At 49.3% G+C, this 13,511-nt stretch overlaps 1 long non-coding RNA gene across 2 annotated transcripts in view; it reads left to right on the top strand.

Annotated features, from left to right (window-relative positions):
* Positions 1-13,269, top strand: part of LOC147664099 (uncharacterized) — a 47,134-nt gene extending 33,865 nt beyond the window's left edge. For both annotated transcript variants that reach the window (XR_015305189.1, XR_015305190.1), the window contains exon 3: positions 12,564-13,269. This is a non-coding gene — a long non-coding RNA (uncharacterized LOC147664099). The remainder of the gene's footprint in view (positions 1-12,563) is intronic.
* Positions 13,270-13,511: the final 242 nt, after the last annotated feature.

Here is a 13,511-nt window from a genome sequence, read left to right as displayed (position 1 = left end):
CCCTCGACCTCTCGCAGTCTGGCTTCCGGGCCAACCACAGCACCGAGACCGCACTGATCGCAGCAACTGATGACATCCGAGCCCTGCTCGACAACGGAGAAACAGCGGCCCTCATCCTCCTAGACCTCTCCGCGGCCTTCGACACTGTCTGCCACCGCACCCTAGTACAGCGCCTCAGCAACGTCGGAATCCAGGAGAAGGCACTGGAATGGATCACCTCCTTCCTCGCCGGAAGGACACAGAGAGTTCGCCTCCCACCCTTCAGATCAGAAGCCACCGAAGTCATCTGCGGCGTTCCTCAAGGCTCCTCGCTGAGCCCAACCCTCTTCAACGTCTACATGAATCCCCTCGCAGCCATCGCACGCCAGCACAACCTCAACATCATCTCCTACGCTGACTCTCTCCCTCACCAACGACCCCTCCACCGCCAGAGCCAACCTACACGAAGGGATGAAAGAGGTAGCCGAATGGATGAAGAACAGCCGCCTGAAACTGAACTCAAACAAGACGAAAGTCCTCATCCTGGGATCCTCACCCTCCGCCTGGGACGACTCCTGGTGGCCTCCCGCCCTAGGCAGCACACCCAAACCAACAGACCATGCACGCAACCTGGGCTTCATCTTGGACTCCTCCGTCTCCATGACCAGACAAGTCAACGCCGTCTCCTCGTCGTGCTTCAACATCCTTCGCATGCTGCGCAAGATCTTCCGGTGGATCCCCACCGAGACCAGGAAGACGGTCACCCAGGCCCTTGTCACCAGCCAACTGGACTACGGCAACTCCCTCTACGCCGGAACCACCGCCAAACTCCAGAAGAGACTCCAGCGGATCCAGAACGCCTCAGCTCGACTCATCCTGGACATCCCCCGTCGCAGCCACATCTCCGGACACCTGAAAGACCTGCACTGGCTCCCGGTCAACAAGAGAATCACCTTCCGCCTCCTCACCCACGCACACAAAGCCCTGCACAACCAAGGCCCAGGATACCTCAACAGCCGCCTCAACTTCTACGCTCCCAATCGCCAGCTTCGATCGACCGGCCACGCCCTCGCCGCCGTCCCCCGCATCCGAAGAGCCACCACAGGGGGACGGTCGTTCTCCTACCTCGCCGCCAAGACTTGGAACTCCCTCCCGACCCACCTCCGCCTGACCCAGGACCACCTCGCCTTCAGGAAACAGCTCAAGACCTGGCTGTTCGAGCAGTAGCGGTTCCCCCCCCCCTCTAGCGCCTTGAGACCCTCCGGGTGAGTAGCGCGCTATACAAATGCTTTGATTGATTGATTGATTGATTGCGTCCGGGGTTGAGGGCGAGGAGAGTTGCGGCATCATATGTGAATCTAGTGGGCTGGGCATGGCGGGGGCCAGGGGGTCTGGCGCTGGGCGCGGTCCAGGCGCGGACGGGCGTAGACGGGCTTACCTTTGGCGCACCTTCGGCGCGTGGACGCTGCACGTAGGTTCATCTGTCTTATATATGGAGAGTGGAGGGGGCGGAGCGTGGGAGGGGCAGCTGGGAGGCGGGAGCGGGGAGGAGACACGGGGTCCAGGTAAACAAACTAACAAAATGGAGTAGGGTATCTCGCAACAAAGCAGGGGCACAGTCGCCGATTATTAAAACACTTTTCAGAGCCAAGCGCTATTTAATAAAGCACAATGCAGGGCCAATGAGCAGCGCAAATAAATAAATATGTAAAAACGATACCAGGCACTGCGATATCGCTGAAGCGCTCGAGTAGATGAATTTTGCAGCAGAGCGTCAGCAAAAGCGTCTCGGGACAGGCAGGGAGCGAGGGGGAGCGACCTCTGATGAGCTGCTTCAGACAGTCACAGAGGCAGTGGGGGACGGGGCTGCAGAACAAAACTAGTGTGTGAGAGGGGCAGCTGGGAGGCGGGAGCGGGGAGGAGACACGGGGTCCAGGTAAACAAACTAACAAAATGGAGTAGGGTATCTCACAACAAAGCAGGGGCACAGTCGCCGATTATTAAAACACTTTTCAGAGCCAAGCGCTATTTAATAAAGCACAATGCAGGGCCAATGAGCAGCGCAAATAAATAAATATGTAAAAACGATACCAGGCGCTGCGATATCGCCGAAGCGCTCGAGTGGGTGAATTCTGCAGCAGAGCGTCAGCAAAAGCGTCTCGGGACAGGCAGGGAGCGAGGGGGAGCGACCTCTGATGAGCTGCTTCAGACGGCTTCAGACGGTCCTCCAGTTCCGCATTCCATGCCTGCATGGATGTTGGTACCATAATAGGGGAGTGCTCCTGCATACTGTTGTACAATCTAGAGACCAGTTTTTTGGGGGATGCCCTAGCGAGCACGCTTTGGAGCGCTTGCAATTGTGGAGGTTCTTCAGGAAACTACCCCCAGAGCGCCCTGCAGGACAGTTTCAGCTTATGGTAGGTAAAAATATAATTGAAAGTCAGGGGCTCGTCGTCGCCACCCGGTTGGGGGTCCTGAAACGCGCCATTCGGGTATAAATCAGAAAAGGTACGCAATGGTGCGCCACGTATAGAGACATCCCCTCCACTGACAGCCAAGCAGGGCAACATAGGGTTGCATCTCAACGGGATAGCTGGTGCAGACAGGAGCGGAAGCCGAGCTCTCTTCTGGAGTTCTCGCCACACCCACCTAAGCATATTGGCTGTATCTATGTCCAGGGAGGGTCGTGGTGTTTTGCTATATAAGGCTACATTCAGTGGTAGCGGGGCCACAGAGTCTGATTCCACTGCAACATGAGGCTGGTACGGCATAGGATATACCCAAAAATGAACAAATAGAGCCTGCGTACACAATGCGTAAAGCTGCATGTCAGGAGCGCCCAATCCCCCCTGTCGGAGTGGTAGTGTCAGGAGTGCCCACGATACTCTGGCCTGACCTCCAGCCCACACCAGTGATAATAAGGAAGATCACAGACAGGTGTGAAAGTGTTTTGTTAATGGGATTGGGATATTCGCAAAGAGGTAGAGGAACTTTGGCAATACCACCATTTTTGCCAATGCGATCCTCCCGACCAAGGACAGAAGGAGTGTGTTCCAAATAGCCACTTTGGTTTCCAGCCAATGCACCGCTTTACCAAAGTTAAGGGCCCATATGTCCTGTATGTTACGGCTAATCCAAATGCCTAAATATTTAACAGAATCCGCTTCCCAGCGTAGGGGGTAGTCGGACTTCACTTCAGGGATAGTGTCTGTAAGCGGGAATGCAACAGATTTAGAACAATTGATTGATACACCTGCCAGACCTTCAAATTTTACAAATTCGCGAAGTAGAGGATTATGGTTTACAGTGGGGTTTGAGACATACAGAGGGACATCATATGCGTACACAGATATCAATAGACTACGGGAACTAAAACTTATGCATCTCGCCGTGTGGTGTTGTCTGATTCTTGCAGAAAGAGGCTCCATGGCAATGGCGAAAAGCAACAGAGACAGGGGGCAGCCCTGTCTCGTACCACGTGAGATGTCAAAGGGCTCGGATAGTAAACCGTTCACTTGTACCCTAGCTGTAGGGGAAGTGTACAACAGTTGTATTAAATTAATGAATAGTGGGCTGAATCCCATCCTGCTGAGGATTCTGAATAAATAAGGCCATTCTAGCGAGTCGAAGGCTTTTGTAGCGTCTAAAAACACGACCGTTGCTTGTACAGTTGGATGAAGGTAGTGCAACACCAAGAATATAGTTCTTAAGTTATGGGAGGTTGCGCGCCCCGGCATGAAGCCTGATTGGTCTGGCAGGGCCACCATCGGTAGCAACGGCTGCAGTCTGTCAGCAATTATTTTCGCGTAGATTTTCACATCCACGTTGATGAGGGAAAGAGGCCTATAAGAATCTAACGACTGGCTGTCTTTATCTGGTTTTAAAAGCGTTATTATTAGGGCTTCGCGCATGGACTTAGGCAAAATTCCAGTTTCAAGGGCCTCAGCGAACACTGCGTGCAGCCGCGCGCCAGTTCCTCTGCATAAGTCTTATAAAAAGCTGTCCTGAGACCATCAGGGCTGGGGGCCTTATTTAACGGCATACTCTTAATCACCTTGGCTATATCTTGCGCTGTGATTGGGACGTCCATGTATTGGCGGTGTGCGTTGTTAAACCATACCAAGGCTATCGTGTCTAAATATGTATCGAGGGATTCTGGAGTCTCATTCTGTCTGGTTTTATATAGGTTAGAGTCAGCGAAAGTGTGAAGAACTGCTTCCTGACCTACCACCATCTCCCCATCTGGGTCCCTAATGGAGTGTATGTATGTGGATTGTGGTCTGGTGGAGATGAGGTGAGCCAGGGTCCTGCTAGGTCTATCACCTTCCCCGTACCTACGGCTTCTGCTTGTTTGCCCAGGAACTTTACCTCCCGTTGTGCCTCCTCGTTAAAGTCTAGGAGTTTAGCCTTCATTTGAACGGCTAACTCAGGCGTGGGATTATCGCAGAAACGGGATTCCACCGCCCTCAGTTCCCCTTCAATCTTGCTTAGTGTATTTCTAATGGCTCGCAGCACCCCTGCCCTACATGCAATACACTGCCCCCTGATTACCACTTTGAATGCATCCCACAGCACAGACTCCGTTGATACTGAGCCCGCGTTCGTTTCAAAGTATTGGACTATGTCTGCTCTTATTTTTTCGGTAAATGCTGTGTCTAACAATGAGTGTGGTGGTAAGCGACGGGTTAAGGCCCGAGTGGGAGCATCTGGTATTCTGATTTCCAGTAGGCATGGAGCATGATCAGAGAGCGATCTAGCCTGATTACACACCCACACTGTCCATGCAGCCACATCGGGCGACACCAGCCAGTAATCTAGCCTTGACCAGGCAGCATGGTGACTCGAAATACAGGTGCCCTCCCTCACGTTCGGGTGTCTACACCTCCATATGTCAAGCAATGAACCTTCTTGGAGAATGTCTAACAATGCCTGCCTGGCATGTGGGTGCAGCGGTCTAGATGCTCCCTTGCGATCCAGATCATCGTTCAGTACAACATTAAAGTCTCCACCCCAAACGACTGTTGAGCAATCCATCAATGCAATTTGCGCCCATACAGATCTGAAGAATTCTGGGTCATCAACATTCGGACCATACATCGCTACCAACACCAATGGCTTTCCCAGTAGGGTGCCGTAGATCACAACAAATCTGCCCTCAGGGTCACAGTGCACAGTATGTTCCTTCCAGTCTAGTCCTCTACGTATAAGGATAGCCACCCCACAGGCATAATTAGAGTAGATGGCAGAATAAATCGAACCCCATCTGGAGTGTTTTAGTCTGGGGGATGGAGTGGAGTTAATGTGCGTTTCTTGCAAAAAGCAAATGTCTATCTTGTGTCTTATAAGATATCCATGCATCAATCTCCCTTTTTTGCCATCTCTAAGTCCGCGGATATTCCAAGTTAACACCCCTGTTAATTCCATTGCAATGTTGATGCTGCATTACCACTATACAGTAATTGTCTAGTTGCATGTCCAAGACTAATGATCACACCGCACAATCGAGAATAATACTCAGCACTTGCCAAACAACCCAACAGCCCCGTCCCCCCTCCACCCACAGCAACCCTCCAATCAGGTTGTGTCATAGCCCCCCTAAATTACGCATAGCGCAAACACATTGAAATGTATGCATTGTTTTTAAACTTTGTGTCACTTGATTATTATTGTTTTTAGAAATTATTGTCACAGACTTAATTGTGTTGTGATTTCACTTACCGGACTACAGCCGTGCATGCAGCGGAGCCAGCGCTGACGTTACACGCACACTCCCCCTGCGGAGGCCACGCCCCTTTCAGGCCACACCCCCTCGTCCCACAACCCCAGAGTAGTATAAAATATGTGCAATCCTCGGTCGCGCAGCGGGCGAGCGTAGCGGGCGCGACGTTTGCGCGCCGAAGGCGCGCCTAAGGCAAGCCCGTCTGCGCCCGTCCGCGACCGGCCGGGACTAGGGGCTATACCCCCTATAGGCCTTAATCCATCTGCGCCGATACTTATCCAGTATACACGGAGCGAGCTACTAGCCCTCAACACGGATGTTAGATCTCACCGTTGCAATCAAACCGGCCCCGGACTATCGTATGGACCTTTCTCCTGTCTCGCCTGTCGCTGGTCGAGTATGGGCCAACCCCCAACTGACCTCTGCACAAACTCTACCAAAAATCAGCTAGAATTGAAATGCCTATACCTTAATGCCAGATCCTTACCTAAACATGCCCTAGAAATCTGGGACATGCTGACATCCAGGACCCCGGACCTAGTTTTTATTACCGAAACATGGCTATCGGACTCTAATACCCCAGACCTCGCTAATGCCCTTCCCCCAGAATACAAAATAGTTACACAAAACAGACAAGGCAAGAAAAAAGGAGGCGGAGTCGCCGTGATCTTTAGAGACCATCTGACATGCTTTGCGGAAAACACAATTGTGTACCCTGAACATGAGATATTACCATTCAAAATTTTATCCCACGGCCTCATCATTCTTGCTGGCGCAGTTGTTTACAACCCTCCAGGGCAACAAGCCAGTGTAAGCGCCAAATTATTGAACCAACTGCTACCACTATGTTTAAAACAGGAAAATTACATGGTCGTCGGTGACTTCAATGTTCATTACGATAAAACAGACGCCCCCGGATCCGCCCAGTTGAAATACGATGTGGAAATCCTACAACTCAAACAGTGGGTCGAGGGCCCCACGCACTTAGCCGGGCACACCCTTGATCTTCTATTTACTAATATTGATTCAACCACCATAAAAGAAATCCTCCCTCTGTCCTGGTCCGACCACTCCTTACTACTCTTTTCATTTAAACTTCCTGGCAAACCCCTGAAGTTTAGATCCACCCCTCCCGTCACCAATAGAGCCTGGAGACTAATTGATGACTCTAACTTTCAAACCCACTTCCTTGAGACAGATGTCACAATACTGGAAGATCCCTCTATCAGTAACAACGTCATTCTTTTAGATTCTGGAATTCGCCAAACGCTAGACAAACTAGCCCCTATGCGGAAATCAAGAAAAAAAACGACTATAACGGCGAAATGGTATACCCCTCTCCTAAAGAGCCTCAAAAAGGAATGTCAAAAAGACGAACACCGATGGAGACAAACTAAAGACTCGGAAACTAGAGCTGCCTATGTCACCAAACGAAATCAATACTTTTTGGCCATTAGAGACGCAAAAAAAGCATACTTCACTCAACGAATTCATGAGAACCACAATTCCGCTAAAGAATTGTTCAAAATAGTGAAGGAGTTCAGCAACCCGTCCAGCACCTCACAAACCCTCACCCCATCAACAGAGGCCTGTGAACGCATCAGCACCTTCTTTGTCGATAAAATTAACAAAATCTACACTACCTTCACCCCTCTAAGCACTCCCACCGTTCCTGACAATCCTGAAAAGCTCACCCCAATAACAGACAAAGGCAACAACCAACCAGACTCAGGCAACACACCTTGCCTAACTTGCTTCCAACCATTCTCTGAAGATGAAGTATCAGCAGTTCTGAAAACAGTTAAATCCGGCTCTCCTGCATACCCCTGTCCCCATTTCGTGTTCTCCAAAATTTTACCAACACTCTGCCCTTTTATCACCAAACTCTTCAATAAATCGCTCACCACCGCAACTTTTCCAGAAGCCTGGAAACACGCATCCGTGACTCCCCTTTTGAAAAAAGCCAGATCGGACATCTCCAACCCGGAGAACTATAGGCCAATTTCTCAGCTCCCGTATCTCTCCAAAGCTTTGGAGAAACTGGTCAATATACAACTATCCCGATATCTGGAAAACAATTCACTCCTAGACCCCTCACAGACCGGCATCAGAACCAATAATAGCACAGAGGCAACGCTGCTGGCAGTATCGGACAGTATCAGATGCACCACTGATCAAGGTGGATCGGTGGCTCTGATACTGCTTGACCTGTCAGCGGCGTTTGACACCGTATCCCACGACTGTCTACTAAACACTCTGTTGAGTAAAGGAGTGCAATCCTCAGCACTAAACTGGATTAGATCGTTTCTTAGCAACCGTACCCAGGCAGTGCACGTGGGCCAGTTTCATTCGAAACCCTGTCCCATCAGCCGTGGGGTCCCACAAGGGGCCTCGCTGAGCCCCACTCTTTTCAATGTCTATGTTTCATCTCTGGCTGACATTGGTAGAAAGTGGGGCATCGGCATATGTTCCTATGCCGACGACACACAGCTGATGGTGACAATGGATGAAAGGTCGGAGACAACAAAGAAAAAGCTACACAGCTGTCTCACCGAAATGGCATCATGGATGCATAACCATTGCTTAAAATTAAATGCCGGCAAATTGGAGATACTACTGTTTGGAGGAGCAAAACTGACATGGAACGCCACATGGTGGCCACCCCATTGGGATCAGCCCCTACTCCAAAACAACACGCCAGAAATTTAGGTATCATCATGGACGACGCACTGTCCATGAAGGACCACAATACATCACTCTGGGGTAAGGGCTTTGCAATACTCAAACTTCTGGCAAAAATCTTTCCCTGGATACCCCTGGATTGTCGACGCACAGTCACCCAAGCCCTCTTGGTCAGCCGCCTTGATTACGGCAACGCACTTTTCGAAGGAATGAACGAACAACTTTTCTCCCGCCTACAGGTTTTACAAAATCAGGCGGCCAAGCTGGTCTGCAATAAAGGCAAGCGAGACTCAGCATCCGCTTGCCTCCGGAAACTTCACTGGCTACCGATGCGCCAGAGGGCCACCTTCAAAATACTCTGTCATGCACACAGAGCTCTTTACAAAACTGGCCCTACCATCCTCCAAGGGAAAATTGATTTTTACGTCCCCAACAGGAACCTAAGATCGAATCACCTAGCCCTGGCTAAACCTAAACGCATCCATAAGACAAGAATGGGTGGATGTGCCTTCTCATACCTGGCAGCCAAAAGGTGGAATGAGTTACCTGTAGACCTCAGACATACCATTAACTACCTTCAATTCCGGCAAAAATTAAAAACTCACCTCTTCACAAAAAACTAAATCCCCCAGCAAAGCCATCAGCAGTCTAACTCGTTTCATAGCGCTGTGATATCCCACGGGATGAGTGTTGCGCTTTATAAATACTGGAAATAAAAAAAATAAAATAAAAGTTACAAACATTGGGAATCACCCCTGGAGGGCGTGGTATCCTGAGCATACACCCCTGTTTGCACAGGGTGGCTGTGCATTTCAGCCTAGGTTGCTAGCCACCGATCTTAATAACAACAAATTTATGTGGCAGCCAACGCACAGGGTGCTCCACGGAGATCAGCACAAGAGCCCAGCAATCTCAAGGGCACAAAAGAGCAACAACTGCAAACCAACAATGTTCCATAGTATGATACTCGTACAGTGAACCAACATAATCCTGTAACGGAAGTAAGAGCTCTCTATTTAAGTACAGAGGGTTTTAAAACGAGACTAGTAGAATCAATCATTGTCACTTAGGCGACCAACTTCATCCCCCAGCTGTGCATGTTTCCTCTTTGGCCTGGTACTGCAAACATGTTTTGCGAATTTCAATGCAGACTTAGCGTCCGTAAAGTAATGAGTAGTACCATCATGCACCACTCGCAGTTTAGCTGGGTACAAAAGGGAGTACTTTATGTCGGCCTGCATTAAGAGCTTCTTAGCTGGGAGGAATTCCTTTCTGGACGCCTGCACCAGTGGGGTGAAATCTGGGTAAAACGAGATGGCATTGCCCCTATGCGTTATTTTACCCTTCTCCCTTGCAAGACGCAGTATCAGATCCCTGTCCTGATAATTAAGTAGCTTGGCAAGGATCAGTCTCGGCGGTGCGCCCACAGGTGGTTTCTGACCCAGCGCCCTATGGGCACGCTCCACTGTGAAGACCTGAGACAAGTGTGGATCGAATAGTTCGTGCAATAGGACCGTGACAAAGGACTCCATCCTGTCAATGGCGGTGGACTCCGGAATACAAGTTATGCGCACGTTTCATCTACGGGAACGCGCCTCTAAGTCATCAGCCTTGGCGCGCAAAAGTTCAACCTCTTTCTCCAGATTAGTGATATGCTGTTTGAACTCCTGCTGGAATTCGCAGCATTCCGTGTGTCTGTTTTCGAGACAGTCCAGGCGTGTTTCGTGTGTTCCGACCAGCGTTTTAACCGATTCAAGCTGAGACGTCATGTTGTCGAGTTTAGTGTCAATACTTCTAAGACTGGAACGCACCTCCAGCATTAGTGCCTTAATATCAATGTCTTGTTCAGTATCAGGTGCATTAAGCTCTGTATTGTCGCAAACCTGGTCATTTTGTCTAGCTTGACGTTTCTGCTCAAATCTGATCTTAGGTTGTTTCGGGTCGCCCTTGCCCATTGTTATTAATATAATAGGGACCCGGCCAGGAAGTAGTAAGTATGTAGGGGGTGATGCAGGCAAACGTGTGGCCGAGACTGTGGGCGCTATCAAACCCCAGTCCTCCAATGTGCAGGACCAATGTTCACTTCCCGAGAGCCTTTGTAATGGGCCAGGTATGGGAAATTCTGCCAGCAGCTCACTATAAATCGCCGACCCCCCAGGAGGTCAATACTCGCCAGCTAGGGCCACCTCGCGGTCGTTACCAGGCGAGATCAGCTGGCCAAGCGTCAGGTGCAATGCATCGCGCAGGCCCGGCACCAACGATGAGCAAATGATCCAGATCCAAAAGGGTGTTCACCGCAACCCCCAGATGCGGCGAAAGCAATACTTTCGGCAGTTGAAGGCGGCGGGGACCACCTACCGTCTCTCCTGCCTGCGTCAACTGATCGAAGGATTATTCCGGGGTTCTCACCAGCACAATTATCGCACAGCACTCCCTCCGCCACTCGGGTCAGGTTCCCAAGCACTCACATCGGAAAGCGCGCAAAATGGCGATGTGTCTCTGTTTAGCCCAATGATACGGCCACGTTGGTATAAGGTCAGCTCAATCTCTGTAGAGGCAGTGCTACAAATCCTCCCCGCATGACCACTTTATGGTCATCCTGAGCGCGGATGTCTGGAGCCCGCCGGTCAAAATAATCAGATCTTCCCTCCGCTTTCCAGAGGGCGGTTCTCCAGGCCTCGCGAAGGTCAGGCAAACAGCACACACCACGGCCACAGCTTCACACCCCCTCACGGAGATATGGTCGTCCGTTTATGCACGCGCCCAGCACACATCAGGCGGAGTGGCTCGCTCACCTACACGATGTCAGGGTCCCGAGTGTATATCTCCGGTCTGCACAAATGGGCCTACCAGGCACCGGGCCATAGTGTGACGCGTCCCCCAAGCAGGGCTCCGTCTCAGGCAGGCTCCGCACCTGCAGCACACCGGCAGATCTTTCAAGGCCAATAACTTAATGTTGGTTCGCACCCGGAACGGCAAATTTTCACCTCAGCCGCCCCTCGCTCTCAGCAACCTCTGTGTCAGGATAGATGCGTGAACTTCGCATCCCAGGCAGGATTATGAACAAGATTAATAGCGCAGCCGGCGGAGCTCGCTTAGAAAGCGGCCATGTCGCTGCTCGGCCAGCCACGCCCCCCCCCCCCCCCGATTAAACACATTTTTGACAAAAATCAGGCAGCAGGCCAAGGCTCCTCTGTGCCCCTCTGTGCTCCTCGGTGCCCTGCAGCAGCCACCACACGAGCAGCACCAGCAGCGGCTATTCCTGCCCCCACAGCAGATCCGTAGAACTTAAAGCGCCTTCGGGAGCGGAAACCTGTCACAAAACAATTCCGGGCAGGCGTCTCAAGCTCCGCCACGCTTGCTCATCAACTCCTCCTCGGCTCGGCCCCTCAGCTCTAACCGATATGCTCTGCACTCAACGCCGAATCACAGGCCAACAACGACTGTGAACACCAACAGAGGGAAGAATTGTGTGTTTCTCCCAGTTATTAAAAAAAAACAGCATAAGTCTTAGCTGCTTCTGCTGCACCCAGAGTCTTATGCGACTTTTCAGTCTAATTTTTCTGTCTGGAAAAAGATTGTGTCCTGGTTTTCTGCACCCAGTAAATCCAGGTGCAGAAAAACCTAACAACTGATAATCAGGTGGAATAAAATGAACACATGAAAGTACGCCTTAATTTCATTGCCCTTGATTCATACTCTGGACCATAGTTGAGGGATAGGTCTAGGCATAGTCCTTGCAGCACACAATAGATTTGCGTGCGGCAGAGGCCAGAACTCAAAAGTCAGGATACCAGATACAAGTAGCAGGTAACTCAGGGCAGGGGGAAATGCCTGTTGTCCGTGGAGGAATCATTCCCTTCCCAGAAATCTGCATTACAAATTAATTAATAGTATATATTTTTTAAATATCTGTTTGGTGCCGGTCCATATGACTTTAATATCTGCCTTTGGGATTCTATGTTGCAATTCCATAGGGTACATGTATCCTTTTGTGTGCTTAATAAAATGTTGAAAATTCTACAAATCCTCCCTCCTACATCCAAGTACTCTCATGCTACCATTCTACACTCTGCTCTGTCTGAAAAACAGCTCAACATTTTCAAAATTCTGCATTGATTTGGTTTGTTAGTTATATTTTTGGAAATGTACATGTATTAACTATTTAATTTTAATACTATAGGTGATTGAAATTATGGACGAAGAAAGCAAGATTTAGCACTAAGCAACTGAATGTCAGTTCCATTTGAAGGATTGTTTTGAAAAACTGAAGGACATCCAGCATTATACGTTTAAACAATTTCCAAAAATCTAAGTGTGGCGAGGAAAGTACTATACCTGTAAGTGAAGTCACTAATTTTGCATTTCATTAACCCAGAGCAAAGCCATATCTGTGCACACAGCCTCAGAAATAATGTAGGAAGACCACTTCAGCATCCTCATCTAAAATATTATCAGAAAGACAAATTACCTAAGCATGACAGAAGAACGTTCATCTAAAGCATCATGTAATTCGAGAGAGGAAACACACACTGCATAAAAGAAAGTAACAACTAAAGGTTTCTTCTGGATACCATCAAAGAAAAGACGCTGAAAGAAGACTACGAAGCTGACACGTTAACAACCAAAAGATTGGAAAATCACCTTTGTTCAACAACCGTTTTTAGCCAGTTACTCAAGTTTGAGAGTTATCGGGATATAACACCTCGACCCACTCTGCTCACTCTTGCGAAAACCTTAAATATTCACCACTTTATTGTGTTCATGACCATCTCAGATTGTTTCATTTTTATTGTGTACTGTTCTGTAGTTCTATGTAAATCGCCTCAACATTATCTGTTGTGCAGGAGTGATATGTAAAACTGTTAAATATAAAAATGGATTAAAGGATCACCATTGCGCTATAGCTAATGTAAATAAATCCTCGTCTTCAGAACTACAAACCTTAACCTTACACCAAACATAGAAAGAGTAGAAGGAACTGATGGTCTGCGACTAATGATCCACAATAGTACTCTGCACGTTCTAACACCCTCAGTTACTGCCATTACATCAGTGCAAAAAGGTACGTATCAGTTTAATCATTAAATATCAGACTAACACTTTATTACTGCATTGCTAAGAACCTATA

This window comes from Lissotriton vulgaris, unplaced genomic scaffold (genome assembly GCF_964263255.1).
Source record: "Lissotriton vulgaris unplaced genomic scaffold, aLisVul1.2 SCAFFOLD_1464, whole genome shotgun sequence".
NCBI lineage: Eukaryota > Metazoa > Chordata > Amphibia > Caudata > Salamandridae > Lissotriton > Lissotriton vulgaris.
Note: the sequence above shows the minus strand (reverse complement) of the source record. Positions and strands in the feature narration are given on the sequence as shown.